General features: G+C 48.1%; 2 non-coding genes across 2 annotated transcripts; both read right to left on the bottom strand.

Moving 5' to 3' along the window:
• Positions 1–8,973: 8,973 nt before the first annotated feature.
• On the bottom strand, positions 8,974–9,045 carry trnap-agg (transfer RNA proline (anticodon AGG)). Its single transcript has one exon. It is a non-coding gene; the product is annotated as a tRNA-Pro (tRNA).
• An 8,877-nt stretch (positions 9,046–17,922) lies between these two features.
• trnan-auu (transfer RNA asparagine (anticodon AUU)) lies at positions 17,923–17,996 on the bottom strand. Its single transcript has one exon. It is a non-coding gene; the product is annotated as a tRNA-Asn (tRNA).
• Positions 17,997–18,931: the final 935 nt, after the last annotated feature.

The raw sequence follows: 18,931 nt of genomic DNA, 5'->3' as shown, positions 1-18,931 counted from the left end.
TCTCCTGTCCCAACCTGAGGAACAGACAGGAGTGAGCCAGTCTCTCAATAATAATAAAGCAGATTATGATCTCCTGTCCCAGCCTAAGGAACAGTCAGGAAAGAGCAGGTCTCTCGATAATAATAATACAGTGTGTGATCTCCTCTCCCAGCCTGAGGAACAGACAGTGAACCTGTCTCTCAATAATAATAATACAGTGTATGACTTCCTGTCCTAGCCTGAGGAACAGACAGTGAGCCTGTCTCTCAATAATAATAATACAGTGTGATCTACTGTCCCAGCCTGAGGAACAGTGAGCCTGTCTCTCAATAATATTAATACAATGTGTGATCTCCTGTCCCAGCGTGAGGAACAGACAGTGAGCCTGTCTCTCAATAATAATAATAATACAGTGTGTGACTTCCTGTCCTAGCCTGAGGAACAGACAGTGAGCCTGTCTCTCAATAATAATAATACAGTGTGTGACCTCCTCTCCGACCCAGAGGAACAGTGAGCTTGTCTCTCAATAATAATAATACAGTGTGATCTCCTGTCCCAGCCTGAGGAACAGTGAACCTGTCTCTCAATAATAAAAATACAGTGTGTGATCTCCTGTCCCAGCCTGAGGAACAGACAGTTAGCCTGTCTCTCAATAATAATAATACAGTGTGTGACCTCCTCTCCCAGCCTGGGGAACAGTGAGCCAGACTCTCAATAATAATAATACAGTGTGATCTCCTGTCCCAGCCTGAGGAACAGTGAGCTTGTCTCTCAATAATAATAATGCAGTGTGTGATCTCCTTTCCCTGCATTAGGAACAGACAGTGAACCTCTCTCTCAGTAATAAAAATACATACAGTGAGCCTGTCTCTCAATAATAATAATTCAGTATGTCATCTCCTGTCCCACCCTGAGGAACAGTGAGCCTGTCTCTCAATAATAAAAATACAGTGTGTGATCTCCTGTCCCAGCCTGAGGAACAGACAGTGAGCCTGTCTTTCAATAATAATAATAATAATAATAATAATAATAATAATAATAATAATAATAATAATACAGTTGTAGTGTGCTCTCACGAGGCACCAGTTCTGTAGGGTTTGGGCATTTACTGGGACAATTATTAATTGTAGCAGTAAATAATAAAATGATTCTTTTAATGGCCTTAGAATCCAACCATGCGATATAACTCAAACAACGCATACACACAGGTACTAATACACGAGGAAATATTTATTAATAAAATATTTATACATAAAATATTTATACATAAAATGTGCATCTTATCGAGAGGGTTATCAGAATACAAAAGGTATATATTCAATCAGTTACGAAGAGTTACGTATATCAAGAGGACATACGTTCAGTATATCATTCATTTAGACCGTTTCGTAAATGAACTTGGTTATAACTTCTACATTAGATACTCAAAACAAGTACATAACTCTTAGGAATTAAATTGATATCAACTGGTTGGAATAACAATTGAATTCTCGAGCTGTGATGCAGTGCAGTTGAATGCTCATCCAATCTCTGGGGATGTAGATATCCTGCGGGCTCTCTGGCTCCGTGCCAGGCTGTGCTGTGTGGCTTGCGACGGTGCGCTGCTGATGCTCACTGACCGGCTAGTTAGTGTTGGCTTTAACTAGCAAAGTTTGTGCACAGGAGAAAAGATAAGTGTGGGTCCCAGCAGGTGAGGAAGAATACCGGTTCGTTCCTGATGAAGCGCTAGTTCTGAATAGTGATTCAGCTGTCCACAGTTCTGACCTGTTCACAAGGCTTGCTGCTGGTGCTAACCTCGTGTTGATCCTCTGGTTACTCTCTGGTAACCTCCGCTCTAGACTCTTAGAATAGAGGAAAGTTCTGGCACTCTGACACACTGGCCGTTCCGTGGTTGTCCGGGCTGAGTCTCAGGATGGTCAGGAGGCGCGCTGCGAGAATGTCCTGCCCTTGGGAGCCTTTCTGCACCTGGGCTGTCCTGCCCTGGAACTGTCTCGCACCCCTGGAGTTCTCCTTTGAATAGTTCTGTGTTGCCTGTTTTTACCTGGAGGAACTTCAGCTTGTTCATTGGCTGAAAGTTTCGTTGGCATCAGAGACCCACGTGGGTTACTCGGCCCTACCAGTCCCTGATTGGTTGATCAAGGTGAGATATGAGTCACTTACTCCTGACACTTAGGAATGCAGTCCAGATGTCCATCTGGCACTCCCTAGACAGATAGGCGCCAATGGATGACCATTGATCATGATAGCCAGTCTTAGCTAAGTGCATTCCCATTTGGGAGCTGTCTCTTATCAATAGAAAACATCTTTAAATCAGCCTGCATGAATAGCTTCTCATTGGCTGCACTACATAGATGAACAGAGAGATGGGGCCTCATTTGGGAAAGCACAGCAACACTTAATTCTGTCTTATTAACAAGCATTGCCGCTACAAGTGAAAGACTGAAGTGAAATAGAGTGGGGACGAAGGCAGTGAAGAGAGAGAACGTGGGAAGAAGAGAAAAACGCAAGGGAAAAAAGCAGCGTCGAAAAAAGAGGTGACGGAGCTGTCCTCTCTATAAGAAAGGTGCCATTGTGCCCTGCTCTCGCTTACGGCCACACCCCCTTGAGCAGGCCCTCTGACGTCACAGGGGCCGTGGTCAGCGTGAGAGCAGGAAGAAGGAGAGGAATAGAGCATTTGTTTGTCTCAAGTAAGACTTTGTTTTTTGTGAATTTTTGTGTTTTTTTGTGAATTTTTGGTTGATTTTTGAAGCCCTCCCCTTCAGCCTAGCGCTGTTTGGGGAGGGGAGAGACTTTTGGTTTTTTGTTGTTGCTTTTTTGTTGCTTTCTGAGTCCTGTTTGTGTTTTAATGGAAGGAAAAAACATGGAGGCAGAGAATGTTATTGTAGTGGAGGAGGAGAGTGGTGTAGGAAAGAGAAGGATGAGGAATTCGGATCGACCCCCCAGGCGGGTTTTTGCAAGGGCGCATACTGTTGTGGTGGATGTGAGCGGTGTGGAAAAACCATCTGCGGGTGCTATAATCGCAGCGGTGCATGGCGTCTGTGGGGAGGGCTCTCTTTTTGCCTGCCGCCCCCAGACGCCAAAAGAGTTTGAACTGACTCTGTACTCAAAAGAACACGCGGAGCCTGCCGCTGGCTGGAGCAGAAGGAGGTAGTGGTTTCCTTCCTCCACCTCCCGGCATATATCTCAGACGAGACTATCAAGGAGAAGCTGAGTAGCTGGGGGGTGAGAGTGATTTCGGACATCAGGATGCGCCACTACCCTGGGACCACCATTGCTGATGGCATGTAGCCTCGTTGCCATACAGCACCCGCTTCGCCACGGCAGAGGGGGACCAGTACTTCAGGGTCCTCCACGACCAGCAACAAAGGGTGTGTCATGTCTGCCTGGACTCGGGGCACATTGCCAAGGACTGCCCCGAGTTCCTCTGCTATGAGTGCAGACAGCCCGGCCACCGCGCCAGGAACTGCACCGCTGCCAAGTGCCCGGACTGCCTCCATGCGCTCATGAGCTGCAACTGCGAGCCGGAGCCGGAAGATCCAGCCAGAGCTGGAGCAGCTGCCCGCAACGCCGAGGGGGTTGAAGATGGACTACGAGTGGCCGCTGCAGCTGAGCATGGAGAGTTGCCAGCAGCGGCGCCCCAGGACCCCAGTGAGCCAGCAACGCCCCAGCCGGTGATGGGGGAGAGGCAGAGGGAGGCCCCTCCAATCCTGGGTACAGCGCAGCAGAAAGGAGCCGGGGACCAGCCAGCATCTCCACCAGCAGGGGCGCCCCGTTGCCCTAACAATCCTGCTGCATCCCACTCTGTGCCGCAAGAGAAGCAGAGGGAGGTTGCTCCACAACATGCGGCGGTGCAGCGTGGTGCAGCTGAGATCCTACGGGCACCACCACCAGAGGCGGCCCCTCAGCGTACCAGTGGGCTTTTGACACCCCAGCCTGTGCAGGGAGAGAGGCAGAGGGAGGAGGCGACGGCACCAGCACCAGCACCACCATCACCGTCAGCGGTTCCCCAGCTTACCAGTGAGCCAGCAGGGCCCTCTTCTGGGTCCAGGCATGAGAAGCCTGCTGGGGTCAGCAAAGGCGCTGCTGCGAGGCGTGTGACCAAGCGGCAGTGGCAACGGCAAAAAGACCCTGGCAAGGTGGACATAGGCCCAGACGAAAAGACGCCCGAGGACCCAGAGGAGCCTGAGGGGAAGCGCCCGGTTGCCCTGCAGCGGCCACAAGACACCGGCCTGCCAGGTGAGGGAGCCTCTTCAATACTCGGTCAGGCACCGTTGGCAGAGACTGAGGAAGGGGAGTTGGATATGGTCGTGGGAGGAGAGGTAGGGGAAGTGGTGGAAGTAGGAATGGAGGATGGGTGTCTGGAGATGGATGGGGCAGGGACGGAGGAGGGGTATTACAGGGCATGAAGATGGAGGGGGAAGGGAGGTGGTGGAGATGGATGGGGTGGAGAGGGAGGACAGGGAGGAGGGGGAGGGGAGTGGGCGAGCCGGGGTACAACCGCCTGGGCCCTCGAAGGCCGGGATCCAGTGGCACCACGTCAGGCCTCAGCCCAACCTCAAGCCCAATTCAAGAGTTGTCCGCAGACCCATCCTTGATGTCTCTGCGATGGCGGAGACAGGAGGTGGGGAGGAAGCAGCAAGTGTTGGCAATGAGAATGTGGCAGAAAGGGCGGGGAAACTGTTGTGAGGACCGGAGAATTAACTTCACTCTTATGGCCATATACGTGATGGCATCTTTCGCCTCTTTAAATGCCAACGGGCTGAGGGACAGAGCGAAGCTCGGGGCAGTGTTAGCTCTGCTGGGGCGGACGGATGTTGTCTGCCTCCAGGAGACCTTCTGGGACGAGGAGTGTGTCCGGAAGGTGCGAGCACAGTGGGACGGGGAGCTGTTTTACAGCAACGCCTCCGGCCTGTGCAGGAGGGGGGTGGCTGTGCTGGTGAGGAGGGGAGTGTACGAGAGCGTAAGGCTCCTGCACCGCGACACGTAGGGCCAGCTCCTGCAGGTCTGTCTTGGGTTTCCTGGACAGTCCGTGCTGCTGAGCAACATCTACGCCCCCAATGGGGAAGCTGAGCGGCTCGCCTTCTTCAAGCAGCTGGAGGCGAGCTGCTTTCAGCAGCCAGGGCTGGTCGTCGGAGATTTTAACTGTGCACTGAGTGCGCTCGATGTCGCGGTTGGGATGACCTTTGAGCAGTGCTGCTCGCAGCTTCCTGGAGCGCAGTGCGGAAGCTCACTGGTTCGTGGATGCGTGGCGTCAGGCTTAGTGTGCGCGGAGGGACTTTTCTCGGCGGCAGGTCGTCGAAGGTGTCTTGAGACAGAGCCGGATCGACCTGTTGCAGGGGCACATGAGTCTCTTCCCGTGCCTGAGCCAGATGCGCTATGTGTTCATGACCCTGAGCGACCATGCTGTGCTTCACTTTTCTCTAGCAGGGGCACAGGAGGACCGGTGCCCCGGCCTCTGGTGCTTTAATAAGGCGCTCCTGGGGAGGCTTCATTCTGTCAGGGCATAGAAGACCTTATCCGGCAGCAGCTGCAGTGTCCCCTGTATAGGTCAGAAAAGCTGGTCTGGTGGGATAATCTCAAGTACGCCATCAAAGAGTTCAGTATCTAGTATGGCCTGTACCGGGGGCGGGAGAAGGCCAGGCGGGAGAGACAGCTTCGGGCTCGGATCACCTCAGAACTCGGGCTCCTGGCAGATCACGGCGGGGGCTGCGAGCTCTTGCTGGAGCTGAGGGGTGAGCTGCAAGCCCTGGAGGAGGAGAAGTGGAGAGGAGCCAGGGTGCGCAGCAGAGCCCAGTATCTTGCCAAGGGCGAGAAGAGCACGAGGTTCTTTTTCGGCCTGGAGCAGGAGAGGCAGCGCAGCTCCTTCATCGAGGAGCTGGTGGGAGAGGACGGTGTGCGGCTCTCTGCCCCCGAGGCCGTTAGGAATGAGGTGTTTTCTTTTTATAGCGCCTTGTTCTGGCCGAAGTGGTGGATGAGCAGCAGACCCGGGCCATGCTGGCCAGGGTGAGTACCTGCCTGTCACAGAGCGATCGTGAGCTCTGTGACAGTGCGCTGAGCTTGGAGGAAGTGCTTGAAGCACTTCGGGGCTCGTCTCCTAACAAGAGCCCAGGGTGGGACGGGCTCACCTCCGAGCTCTACAGACACTTTCAGCAGTCCCTGGGGCCCCTCCTTCTGGAGGTGTTCCAGGAGATTGCCAGGACCGGCGCTCTGACCCCATCTATGAGAAGGGGGGTGATCTCTCTTGTCTACAAAAAGCAGGGGGATCCCTCCCTTTTGAAAAACTTTCGCCCGATCAGTCTGTTGAACACAGACTATAAGATACTAACTCGTGTTCTCTCCCTCAGGCTCGGGAAGGTTCTGCCCAGGATCCTGTCGCCTTCGCAGACCTACTGCGTCAAGTGGAGAGACATCGCGGACACGGTGTGCTCCATCAGAGATGTTGTGGACCTTATGCGGGAGCAGCCGAGGGGTGGATACGTCCTGAAACTGGACCAGGAGAAGGCCTTCGACAGGGTGGAGCATTCCTTCCTGTTTGAGGTCTTGAAGAGCTTTGGCTTCGGCGAGGCCTTCATCTCCTGGGTGAGGCTCGTGTACAAGGGGATCGTGAGCTGTGTCAAGGTGAATGGTTCCCTCACGAGCTTCTTTCCAGTGACCTTGCCTGGGGGCACCGCCACCTCGTTGATCTACCAATATGCTGACGACACCAGACTGACGTTGGCAGAGGTGGCGGAGATCTCGGCCATTTTAGAGGTGGTGCAGGCCTACTGCGCTGCCTCGGGCGCCAAGGTAAACTTGGAGAAGTCTGAGGTCATGCCGGTGGGGAGGGCAGACCTTGCCCCGCTCTTCGGTTACCCTTTCAGGGTTGAGACGGGTCACCTGAAGGTCCTTGGCATCTACATTAACGCTGATGAGCAGGCCACTGGGCTTCTCCTGTGGAAGGAGAAGCTCATTAAGATGAGGGCAAATTAAATCGGTGGAGACACAGGTCCCTGACCCTGAAGGGAAGGGTCCTGCTCGTTAACACACTGTGCCTGTCCCTCTTGTGGTACCCACTGTCTGTGATGCCTCTTCCTGAACGGGTAGAGAATGAGATTAGGCAACTGGTGGTGGGATTCGTGTGGGAGGGGAAGCCTCCGCGGGTCACTCATGACACCCTCATTGGGAAAATCTCCAGGGGTGGGCTGAAGCTGTGTGATGTAGGCCTGAAGCTGAAAAGCTTTAGGCTGAAAGTAGTGAAGAAGTTCCTTGACCTGGATAATGTCAGCATTTGGAAGATTGGTATGGGAAGCTACCTCGAGACTTGCGGGGGCTTGGGGCAGGAGACTCTCCTGGTGAGGCTGACTCCGGGGTTGATAAAACATCTGCCCTCCTTTTACAGGGAGGTCCTGCTGGCGAGGGGGTAGTTCATGTCCCAGCATGTCTCCTACACGCCGGAGACCCGGGCCCAGATTCTGGAACAGCCTCTGTTCCTCGACCCCCTGCTGGTGTCTCGATGGAACAGGCAGCTCTACGAGGCTGGCATATCCAAGGTCAAGGATCTTCTTTATGAAGTAAAGGACGGATTTCTGCCCACCCAGGCTATTGTCGACGCTGTGCGAGAGGTCGATGACGAGCTGCCTGTCAGTAAGATCCGTCAGGATTACGAGCAGCTCAAACTCGGTCTCCCGGACAGTTGGCTGGAGAAGCTCCATCTACAAGACGGGGCAGCAGGCCCGGCCTGGCCGGAGCTGAGGGTGAAGTGGGGGGACCGTGGGGTGGACCTCCTGGGGTTCACCACCAGCATGTTCTACAGGCTGATGGTGGCGAAACGCTTCAGAGTGCCGGTCTCAGAGGTGTTCTGGGGTAAGATCTTCCCCCAGCTCGAGCCAGGGCGTACTTGACGGATCTGCTGGATGGCCTGTTTCGCTCTGTTCGAGGAGCTGTTCTTGACGGGGTGCCCTGGAAAGAGCTGTTCCTCTTTGGGTACCGCGGGTCTGAGAGGGGGGTTAACGCCATTTTAGTGAACCTCCTCCTCAGCCTAACGAGGACAGCTGTCTGGGAGAGGAGGAACCTCATGATGTACAATGGCCTGAAGCCAGACCTTGTCAGGCTGTGCATTGCCAGGGTGAAGGACTGCTTCTCTCTCAGCCTGGCCTACTGCAGGGCTGAGAGGCGGATGGCCGACTTTCGCAGGATCTTCTTAAAAAATAACATCTTTGTGGACCTGCGAGAGGAAGGCCTGTACTTCCGGCTCTGAGATGGGGGTGTCTTTGAACAAAAGACACACACGGCTCCACCCTTTTCCACCCCTGAATAGCATTGGCGAGTTGAATAGCATTCAATTCACATCGAATAGCATTGGCCCCTGAATAGCCCCTGAATAGCATTGGCGTAGCTCAGCACTGGGCCACTGGGCACAATTTCCCACCGTTTCCAGAGTGTAGTGGTTATCACGTTATCACGTTAGACCGTTACACAGACAGTTTCCATGAGACGTTGGACTTCCGATATTTAGAAGGATCCGTTTTTCAAGAAACATTTAAATTGATTCTTTTATCAAGCTCGTAGTTTTCCTTCAAATCTTGAAAGCTCTCAGTGAGAACATCATAGGCTGCAGGACGCCCCGTAACTTGATTACTTCAACAGAAAGAAGAGCAGACAGCTCGACAAATATGTGAGGCGCAGAGAGCGCAAGGCGAGCCGCACACGTTTCGGTGGCTGAGAGAGGGCAGTTTTTGCTTCTGCATTTCCCAAGTAAGGACGCATGACAACAAGCGATCGCGGTGCTCATCTACGACACAGTGGTGATGAGTTTTCAGTACGTGTTCTTTTGAACGAGCAATGAGGTTGCCGCCTTGGACAGCTGACTGCACGCTCTCATTGTGCCACGTGATGAGAATTCACCAGGCTCGTTCAGTCATTAGTCACATTCCATCGTTTGCCATAAGCAGACGCTGCGAAGTGATGTGGATATCAGTTCCCAGTCTTGTGGAAGAGGAGGAAAAGAGCACACGAGGGCTCGTCCGGGAGTTGAACCCGGGACCTCTCGCACCCTAAGCGAGAATCATACCACTAGACCAACGAGCCACAGCAGCACTTTCCATTTCAATCTGTCAGCGAGCTTGAGGATGGGGAGAGGCGCCATTTGCTCGTCCAGTCAGACCTTCATCAATAAGTCAAGAAAGCTGCAATTACACGACTGCCTTGCAGACGAAGGGCAGTGAACTGTGCCCGGTAAGAGGGGAACAAGCGGCACTAGGTGACGCCGAGGCATAAGTCCCAGCGAGGGGGGTTGGCTTGTATGGTACAGCGCTTGCTTTGCATGTGGGAGATAGCAGGATCAATTCCCGCATCCTCCAGGTGTGTGCTTAGAGCTTGATGTGCCGAAAGGTGTCCTTTAGCCTGTGGTCCCGCCTTACATGGAGAGCATCGTGCAGCTGTCAAGCGTTTCGCAGCCACGCCCCCTTTTCATCTTCTCTCTGGCTTAAGCGTCACTCCGCCCCTCTCTCTTGACATTTCATGTCAGCATGTCAGAAGTCTGAGTGACATTTTTAATGGCTGAGTGAGGGCACGATGCTGAAGCAGAGAGGCCACTTCAGCCACAGAGACTTGTGCTAGGTGAGATCTGAAAGACGGACTCGCAACAGAAACAGACCAAAAATGTATCGGTGAGATCAAAAGGCAAATGCAACATTCAGCAGAGGGCGTCTAAAGATTAGGGAACGGGCGACTGAAATCCATGTGAGGCAAACTTTCCGGTGTGTGTACTGCAGCTGGGCTTGTTGGCGTAATTGGTAGTGCGTCAGTCTCGTCATCTGAAGGGCCTGAGTTTGATCCTCACACGGGGCAGGGCTGCTTCCTCTCTTGCTCTTTTCAAACACTTGCGGCAACTGTTCGCTCATAACCACGTCTGGAATGCGTGACCTTTACACGGGCGAGAAGCAACGCCGCATCCCTTTTCTAAAGAACATTCACATTCAGAAATAAGTCAAGAAATTTGCCATTACTTTCGCTCGCACTGCTGTCAGCCTGCCCATGTTGCCAAAGAAAGATTCACTCGGCGTCAACATGACAGAACAGCGATCACTTGAAAACAATGTTCCACACTCCGTAAGCAAGAACTTCAGTGTTTGCAGTCACCCGATATGCTGATAGTCAAAGGAGCGCAAAACACGAAGTGTCAAAAGACAAGATGAGTTGGTGGAAAGAGCGTTGAATTGATGAGCACAAAAGTTCAGCTCGTACAATAGGCAACGAAGGTCTCAGCGTCGTCATCGCACTTGAAAGGACTGCCTTGCAGACCAAGGGCAGTGGGCGGTGCCCGGTAAGAGGGGCAGAGGCGGTAAGACATGATGCCGAGACGCATGAAGCGAGGGGGATTAGCTCAAATGGTAGAGCGCTCGCTTAGCATGCAAGAAGTAGCGGGATCGATGCCCGCATCCTCCAGGTCTGAGTTTGGATCTCCGGAAGCCTGGTGCTCTCATTTAGCCTCTGCGACTTCTGACAGGTGCTCCTCTGTTGCGGAGAGAATGTCCTTCAGTTGTCAAGCATTGAAGGGTCACACCTAATTCCCAACCTCAGTCTGCACTGAGTGCGTCTCCGGCATTTTCTCGTCCAATTTGTCAGCTTAGCAAGTGAAAAGTATATCCGAGTGAAAACAGTGCTGAAAATACTCTCACGAATTGTTAGAAGACGTGCTTTTGATCATCGATTGCTTAACAATCACATTCGTTCGACTTGAGCCATCAAGCTCGTAGTTTTCCTTCAAATCTTGAAAGCTCTCAGTGAGAACATCATAGGCTGCAGGACGCCCCGTAACTCGATTACTTCAACAGAAAGAAGAGCAGAGAGCTCGACAAATATGCAAGGCGCAAAGAGCACAAGGCGAGCCGCACACGTTTCGGTGGCTGAGAGAGGGCAGTTTTTGCTTCTGCATTTCCCAAGTAAGGACGCATGACAACAAGCGATCACGGTGCTCATCTACGACACAGTGGTGATGAGTTTTCAGTACGTGTTCTTTTGAACGAGCAATGAGGTTGCCGCCTTGGACAGCTGACTGCAAGCTCTCATTGTGCCACGTGATGAGAATTCACCAGGCTCGTTCAGTCATTAGTCACATTCCATTATTTGCCATAAGCAGACGCTGCGAAGTGATGTGGATATCAGTTCCCAGTCTTGTGGAAGAGGAGGAAAAGAGCACACGAGGGCTCGTCCAGGAGTTGAACCCGGGACCTCTCGCACCCTAAGCAAGAATCATACCACTAGACCAACGAGCCACAGCAGCACTTTCCATTTCAATCTGTCAGCGAGCTTGAGGATGGGGGAGAGGCGCCATTCGCTCGTCCAGTCAGACCTTCATCAATAAGTCAAGAAAGCCGCAATTACACGACTGCCTTGCAGACGAAGGGCAGTGAACTGTGCCCGGTAAGAGGGGAACAAGCGGCATTAGGTGACGCCGAGGCATCAGTCCTAGCGAGGGGGGTTGGCTTGTATGGTACAGCGCTTGCTTTGCATGTGGGAGATAGCAGGATCAATTCCCGCATCCTCCAGGTGCGTGCTTAGAGCTTGATGTGCCGAAAGGTGTCCTTTAGCCTGTGGTCCCGCCTTACATGGAGAGCATCGTGCAGCTGTCAAGCGTTTCGCAGCCACGCCCCCTTTTCATCTTCTCTCTGGCTTAAGCGTCACTCCGCCCCTCTCTCTTGACATTTCATGTCAGCATGTCAGAAGTCCGAGTGACATTTTTAATGGCTGAGTGAGGGCACGATGCTGAAGCAGAGAGGCCACTTCAGCCACAGAGACTTGTGCTAGGTGAGATCTGAAAGACGGACTCGCAACAGAAACAGACCAAAAATGTATCGGTGAGATCAAAAGGCAAATGCAACATTCAGCAGAGGGCGTCTAAAGATTAGGGAACGGGCGACTGAAATCCATGTGAGGCAAACTTTCCAGTGTGTGTACTGCAGCTGGGCTTGTTGGCGTAATTGGTAGTGCGTCAGTCTCGTTTTCTGAAGGGCCTGAGTTTGATCCTCACACGGGGCAGGGCTGCTTCCTCTCTTGCTCTTTTCAAACACTTGCGGCAACTGTTCGCTCATAACCACGTCTGGAATGCGTGACCTTTACACGGGCGAGAAGCAACGCCGCATCCCTTTTCTAAAGAACATTCACATTCAGAAATAAGTCAAGAAATTTGCCATTACTTTCGCTCGCACTGCTGTCAGCCTGCCCATGTTGCCAAAGAAAGATTCACTCGGCGTCAACATGACAGAACAGCGATCACTTGAAAGCAATGTTCCACACTCCGTAAGCAAGAACTTCAGTGTTTGCAGTCACCCGATATGCCGATAGTCAAAGGAGCGCAAAACACGAAGCGTCAAAAGACAAGATGAGTGGATGGAAAGAGCGTTGAATTGATGAGCACAAAAGTTCAGCTCGTACAATAGGCAACGAAGGTCCCGGCGTTGTCATCGCTCTTGAAAGGACTGCCTTGCAGACTAAGGGCAGTGGGAGGTTGCTGTTTTGAGACGGAGGCATTGGGATGGTGGGCCGAGATCTATTCTTCTTAAGGAATTCTTCATCGTGAAAGATTGGTCCACAGGTCTTCCAAAGAACTCGGGGAATCATGTGCTACTGAATGGAGTGAAGTGCTGAAACACATGACATGCCCCCTTGATCTCACATGCACAATTCTGCTGCAACACGCACAGCTACCGTCCACACCAGGCAGTGGGGCTTCAGCAGAATTTGCTACGCCACCTGCAATTACATATCCAGCTGCACACATATACATGGCCCTTCTTTCCTTTTCAGGATCTCAAAAAAAAGCATAGTGTGGTTTTCCTGCCACCTGATTGACCTCATCTCCCTCAGAATGTGCCCCGCCACATTCATTGCTGAAGCAGGACGGAGGCTAACGGACATGTCAGAACAGTGAGGTTCAACGATCTCTCCAAAATATTGTGGTTGTAGTGGAAGAGATATGTTTTAAATTGTACCTTGGTATTTCATACTCTCTCTAGAATGTTATCCATTTCTATTTTATTTTGACAGGAACTGTTAAAAGGCTAATGACACTAGATGAAAAGAGAAGAAAGAAAACACAACATTTCAGCCGTGGAGGCTTCTTCAGGTGTGAGGGCTCCACGGCTGAAATGTTGTGTTTTCTTTCTTTTCTTTTAAGCATGGAATAGACCTATTACTTGTTCCTTTGTAACCTACACATGGTGATGCAGCTCCCCACCTAAACTGCAAATGATACTAGATGCCTGGTAGTTTGTGGTACTTGGTTATTGTCTTATGTTTGCTCAAACTGCATATGTGTTGTAGCAGCGATGCTTATTAATAAGAAAGAATTAAGTGTTCTGAGCCTTCCCAAATGAGGCCCCATCTCTGTTCATCTCTGTGGTGCAGCTACAGAGAAACTATTCATGCAGGCTGATTTAAGGTTTCCTTTGATAAGGGACAGCTCCCAAAGGGGGATGCACTTAGCTAAGCCTGGCTATCATGATCAATGGTCATCCATTGGCGCCTATCTGTCTAGGGAGTGCCAGATGGACATCTGGACTGCATTCCTAGGTGTCAGGAGTAAATAACTCATATCTCACCTTGATCAACCAATCAGGGACTGGTAGGGCCGTGTAACCCACGTGGGACTCTCATGCCCATGGAACTTTCAGCCAATCAACGAGCTGAAGTTCCTCCAGGTAAAAACAGGAAACACAGAGAGCCTGTAGTAAGATTCAGGAGAATTCTGTGGACTTTTCTAAAGGGAATTCAAAGGAGAATTCCAGGGCAGGACGGCCCAGGAGCAGAAGGCTCCCAAGGGCAGGACATTCTCGCAGAGCGCCTCCTGACCATCCTGAGACTCAGCCTGGACAACCACGGAATGGCCAGTGTGTCCGAGTGCCAGAACTTTCCTTTGTTCTAAGAGTCAAGAGCGGAGGTTAACCAGAGGATCCACCTGAGGTTAGCACCAGTAGCAGGCCTCGTGAACAGGTCAGAACTGTGGACAGCTGAATCACTATTCAGAACTAGCGCTTCATCAGGAACGAACCAGTCTTCTTCCTGACTTGCTGGGACCCACAGTCATCTTTTCTCCTGTGCGCAAACTTTGCTTGTTAAAGCCAACACTAACTAGCCGGTCAGTGAGCATCTGCAGCGCACCATCGCAAGCCGCACAGTACAGGCAACAGGCACCGCACTGGCACCGAGCCAGAGAGTGCGGATTGGACAGCAACAGCCTGCAACTGTTTCTTTGAGTCAGCAGGAGATCTGAATCCCCAGAGATTGGATGAGTATTCACTTATTACTTCACTGCATTACTGCTCGAGAATTCAATTGTTATCCCAACCAGTTGATATCAATTTAATTCCTAAGAGTTATGTACTTGTTTTGAGTATCTAATGTAGAAGTTATAACCAAGTTCATTTATGAAACGGTCTAAATGAATGATATACTGAATGTATGTCCCTCTTGGTTTGGAACTCTTCATGATTTAATATATACCTTTTGTATTCTGCTAACCCACACTCTTAAGATCTGTTATGTTTATATGCACATTTTATGTATTAATAAGTGTATTAGTATCTGTGTGTGTGCGTTAATGAGTTAACCCGCAAGGTCGGTTTTCTAATAGCCATTGAAGAATCATTTTGTGACTTACTGCTACAATTAATAATTGTCCCAGTAAATACACAAAACCCCTACACACGCATGGAAACCAATATTTACCTGCTAATCCAGAATGCAGCAGAGAACAGTTGGACAGAAGGTTAGTATCTGTCGATACTGCATCACAGAAGTCAGTCTCTTCCCCCTCATTATGCAGGCTGACTTGTTCACGATGAACTGTCCTCCAGTGACAGTCAGCTGCAATCACTGATTCAGACATGGTGTTGATACACTGACGGCACTTTGGCTGATTTGGTTAACATGCTTTCCTCCTTAAACAGGAGATGCTGAGTTCAAATCCCAGCAGTGCTTTTCTTCCTGTCTTGTCTTACAAAATGTATCACTATGGATGATTACGTACAGCTTGATTTTGTTTAACGCAAGTTTTCATTTTCTTTCTGGAACAACTTGCTTTTCATGAAATCCATACAGCTTGTGAAAGATGAAATACAACTATTGCCTTGTATATCGCAGGCTGGTAAGAAAAAAGCATTATTTTCTTTTTTTTAAGCTTGCAAATGGAGAAAAGGGACACACGTGAGTCTCTGTTAATTGAAAGGTTAGTGGTTTGAGCCCACCCAGAAATGCACTTCTCATTATTGCAATGTAAACCTCATCTCTACTTATTCGGATTTCTTAGCAAAACCTTAACCCACTTGATATTTGCAAGAAATGTGAATGTTTTTGTTAAACAATTAAGTATGTAAGTCAATATCACTGGGAATGGCCAATAATGACCAACATTCAAGGACATCATATTCAGCCAAGGACTTTGATCTTCGAACGGCTAGCAGAAGAATTCTCTCGATGCATCCTTAGTTAGAATATTTAAAATTACGACACAGATTTCTTGGAGAACTTGACAAGCAAAAAAGACAGTTGGACAGCATGATTATGCTAGGACTGTACATTTGTATTTTAATACTTTTGTATATTTATCTTAATTGTAATATACATGTAACCATAAATGCTGTTCTATGTAAATACATTTTGTTGTATTTTATCATATTTTAGCTGAGGGCACAAGGGGGTCTATTATACCTTCCGAAACTTCCAAGACAACTATAACAGAGGCTCATATTTTAATATAATTTGCTTTAAAAGAAAACTACAATTTGTACGATATCAACCCTCAATATCGACGTTCAAATGAAGGATTTAAAGAAGCAACAGCGATAGGAGAGTACATTGATTTTGGACCAATGTTTGCATCTGAACAATCCTTCCTCCTGGAAAGAAGAAAAAACAGGTATGCTTTGAGTCTCATGATGATGCTCTTCTGGATAAAAAAAAACAGTGCAAATTTGTTTCGGATGTATTTTGGATAACATTATAACTGTCATCGAAGAGAAATTTGATCAGTTGAATGCAGTCAAAACTTTTGACATTTTATATGATGACAGGACGTACATTTAGGACTCAGTACCGATAACGCTGCTGATATTGATGGAGTATAAATTAAGTGTATTGGTAGTTTTATCTGAGGCAAGAAGTACTAGAACACCTCCTATAAAAATGTTAGGATTCAGAGCAAGAAATATTTTTCCACCTCACCCAATGGTATTGCATTAACGAGGCTGAATCTGGCTTCTTATTCGCCAGCTTCTTCTTCTGCCCTAAATGCTGCTGCTGTGATGTTATGCCGCCTTTCACCTGTAGATGGCTCTTTACAGTAATTTTTAAAAGTACTAATCGGGATGGATTACTGTATTTATCCTCAGTAAAGGGGAATATGTAAGTGGCTATCCAAATATAATTTTTGTGTGAAACACATTTCAGAAAATTGTAAACCAATTTTCAAAACTCACAATAACACAAACACAATAAGTAAATAAGACAAAGGCAAAACATAAGTTCACAGGCACTTTCTGCATATTTACCACGACCTTACCTTCTGATCATCAAAAGTCTTAAAATCTTGCATTTTACAAGAACTTTTTAATATAAATGGGACATTTAGAACATGGCATATGAGAATATATGGTTAACCGAGGATGAGCAACGGGTGATGGCACTTTCTGCTTCTTGCTATAAACCTACCCCCTGGTTATAAAAACATCTAAAAATTATGACACTGAGGTGTGAGAGACAATGGAACAGACTATCAAAATCCTGAACTTTAGGAAATTTTACAGTACCATTTTTTCAAATATGACCCTGTGAACATGGCATGTCCCTCCTTCCTCATTACCAAAACATCTCAATGTTCCGACACTATGTACATTGGTAATTACAACACTTCACTGTTGCATTTCTGAGTTGTGACATTGTGAACATGGCATGTTAAAGTATATAGAAAATCTAGATCAGAACAGGCTAAATGCAATTCATAGTGATTTATCATTTTCTGACTTTCTAAATGAAAAACATTTTTTTTCGATGATTATGACACTTCGGTATGACATAAAATATGCTTCAATGACAGAATAAATAATCATGGAAAAAATACCCACAGTGGACATTCATAGTTGTGATTATAGGAATGTTAAATATCAGGTGAGTAGCTGCGTCAGCATGCGTAGGCTGCAAAGGAACAAGTAAAGGGTTATTCCATGCTGAAAAGAGAAGAAAGGAAACACGACGTGTTGGCCGTGGAGCCTTCTTCAGGTGTTAGAAAGACAGGGCAGTATGCAAAGATAATTTTCTTTTTATCTTTGCTGACTGCAGTTTATCTTTGATGACAACATCAAAGACATTAAGGAATTCTTACGGCTAACAGCTCCACATCAACTTCCTTTTATAACTAACCTCATCAGTTCTCTCAACTGCACTCTTCCAGTTTCTCACTTCAGAGAAGGATAAAAAACTCAATCATCCTCAACAGAGAAAAACCATCAACACCCCTACCACCTCCACCAATCCTAACTTTGTTGTTACTATACCCTCTGACCTTTCCCTTTCACCCCTTTGCATCCTCAGCTAACATATTTTAATATTACAACACAATTACAATAGATTGTACAGTATTTACAGTTTAAAATTAAGGTAAATATGTCCAAATATCAAAATCCAACTGCACAGTGCTAACAAAACAATGCTTGTCAACTTCTCAAACAAATCTGCATTGTATTTTTAAAATATTTCAGCAGAAGATGTGATGGGAGTATAAATGACGATTCGACGATCATTTTTCTTGGGTGAATATGGTTTTCTGGGGAGTTGCGATGTTGGGCATTATTGTACATTTTTGACAAGTGTTGAACAGTCACATTTCCTACAAATATTAAAATGGCTATGGTTTAGCTGAGAAATCCAATCGACCTATGTGAAAACAATGTTTACATCGCAGAAGAAACCCATCCCTGGGTGGACTTGAACCACCAACTTCTCAGTTAATAGCCGAACGCGCTAACCGATTGCGCCACAGAGACTGACTGGTGGAGTCTTTTCTCGAATCAAAAAAAAAAATCTCTTACCGTTTATTTTGCCAGCCGGTAATATTTCTTCTGCACTGATAACCAAGAACTGAATTTCATGTTTCGCAAGCTGTGTGAATTTCATCAAAAACAAGTTTTTGAAAGGAAATGAACACATGCATTTAACAAAATCAAGCCCTTTGTGATTGCCCGAAATGGTACGTTCTGTATTACAAGATAGGAAGAAAGACACGGCTGGGATTTGAATCACAGTTCTTTTGTTCAATAAAGAGGCACTTTAACCAACTAGGCTACAGTGACAGGACCACCATCACCTTTTACAGCCTCTTGGACACACCGCTCTGAGACATCTGCGTTCAGAAAGCGCTGAACCTGCTCTCAGAGCAAATTGCCTCTTTTACATACAGTAGCAGCCCCGACACTGAGAAACGAAGAGAACTGGCTTTTATCTGGCATTTTTCATGTCCAATGCGTTTGACATCTAACAAGGGCGACAAAGTTCTTCTGCAACATTATTTCTTCTTCTTTTTTATTTCTGTACGCTTTGATAAAAAACTAGAAATCGTGCAAGGGAAAAATGTCTTTTTTTCATAGAGAAAACGTGGACCGGGAAGTGTTGTGTTGAGAAGAAGTGATTTAACATGATACGTGACCTAATTTATCGGAGCAAATGCTCACCCAGCAAGGTCTGGAGAAGTTGGAGAGCCTGGTGGATGTGATAATTATACGGGGTTGTGGAAGAAAACAGTCTTTCTTTGAATTCTCAATCAATCGGAATTTCAGTGCGAAACATAAACCCTTTGTGTGATTTAAAGAGATAATATTTTAAAACTCATAAAAAATCAGAAAACACGTTTCTCACTTTGAAATTTTAGACGGGGCGGTATATTACTAGTAGCGACACTGAGCACACTATGGGGGAATTCCGG

Source organism: Lepisosteus platostomus, unplaced genomic scaffold, assembly GCF_059453375.1.
Source record: "Lepisosteus platostomus isolate fLepPlt1 unplaced genomic scaffold, fLepPlt1.hap1 Scaffold_66_H1, whole genome shotgun sequence".
NCBI lineage: Eukaryota > Metazoa > Chordata > Actinopteri > Semionotiformes > Lepisosteidae > Lepisosteus > Lepisosteus platostomus.
This window is presented reverse-complemented; position numbering and strand designations above follow the sequence as displayed.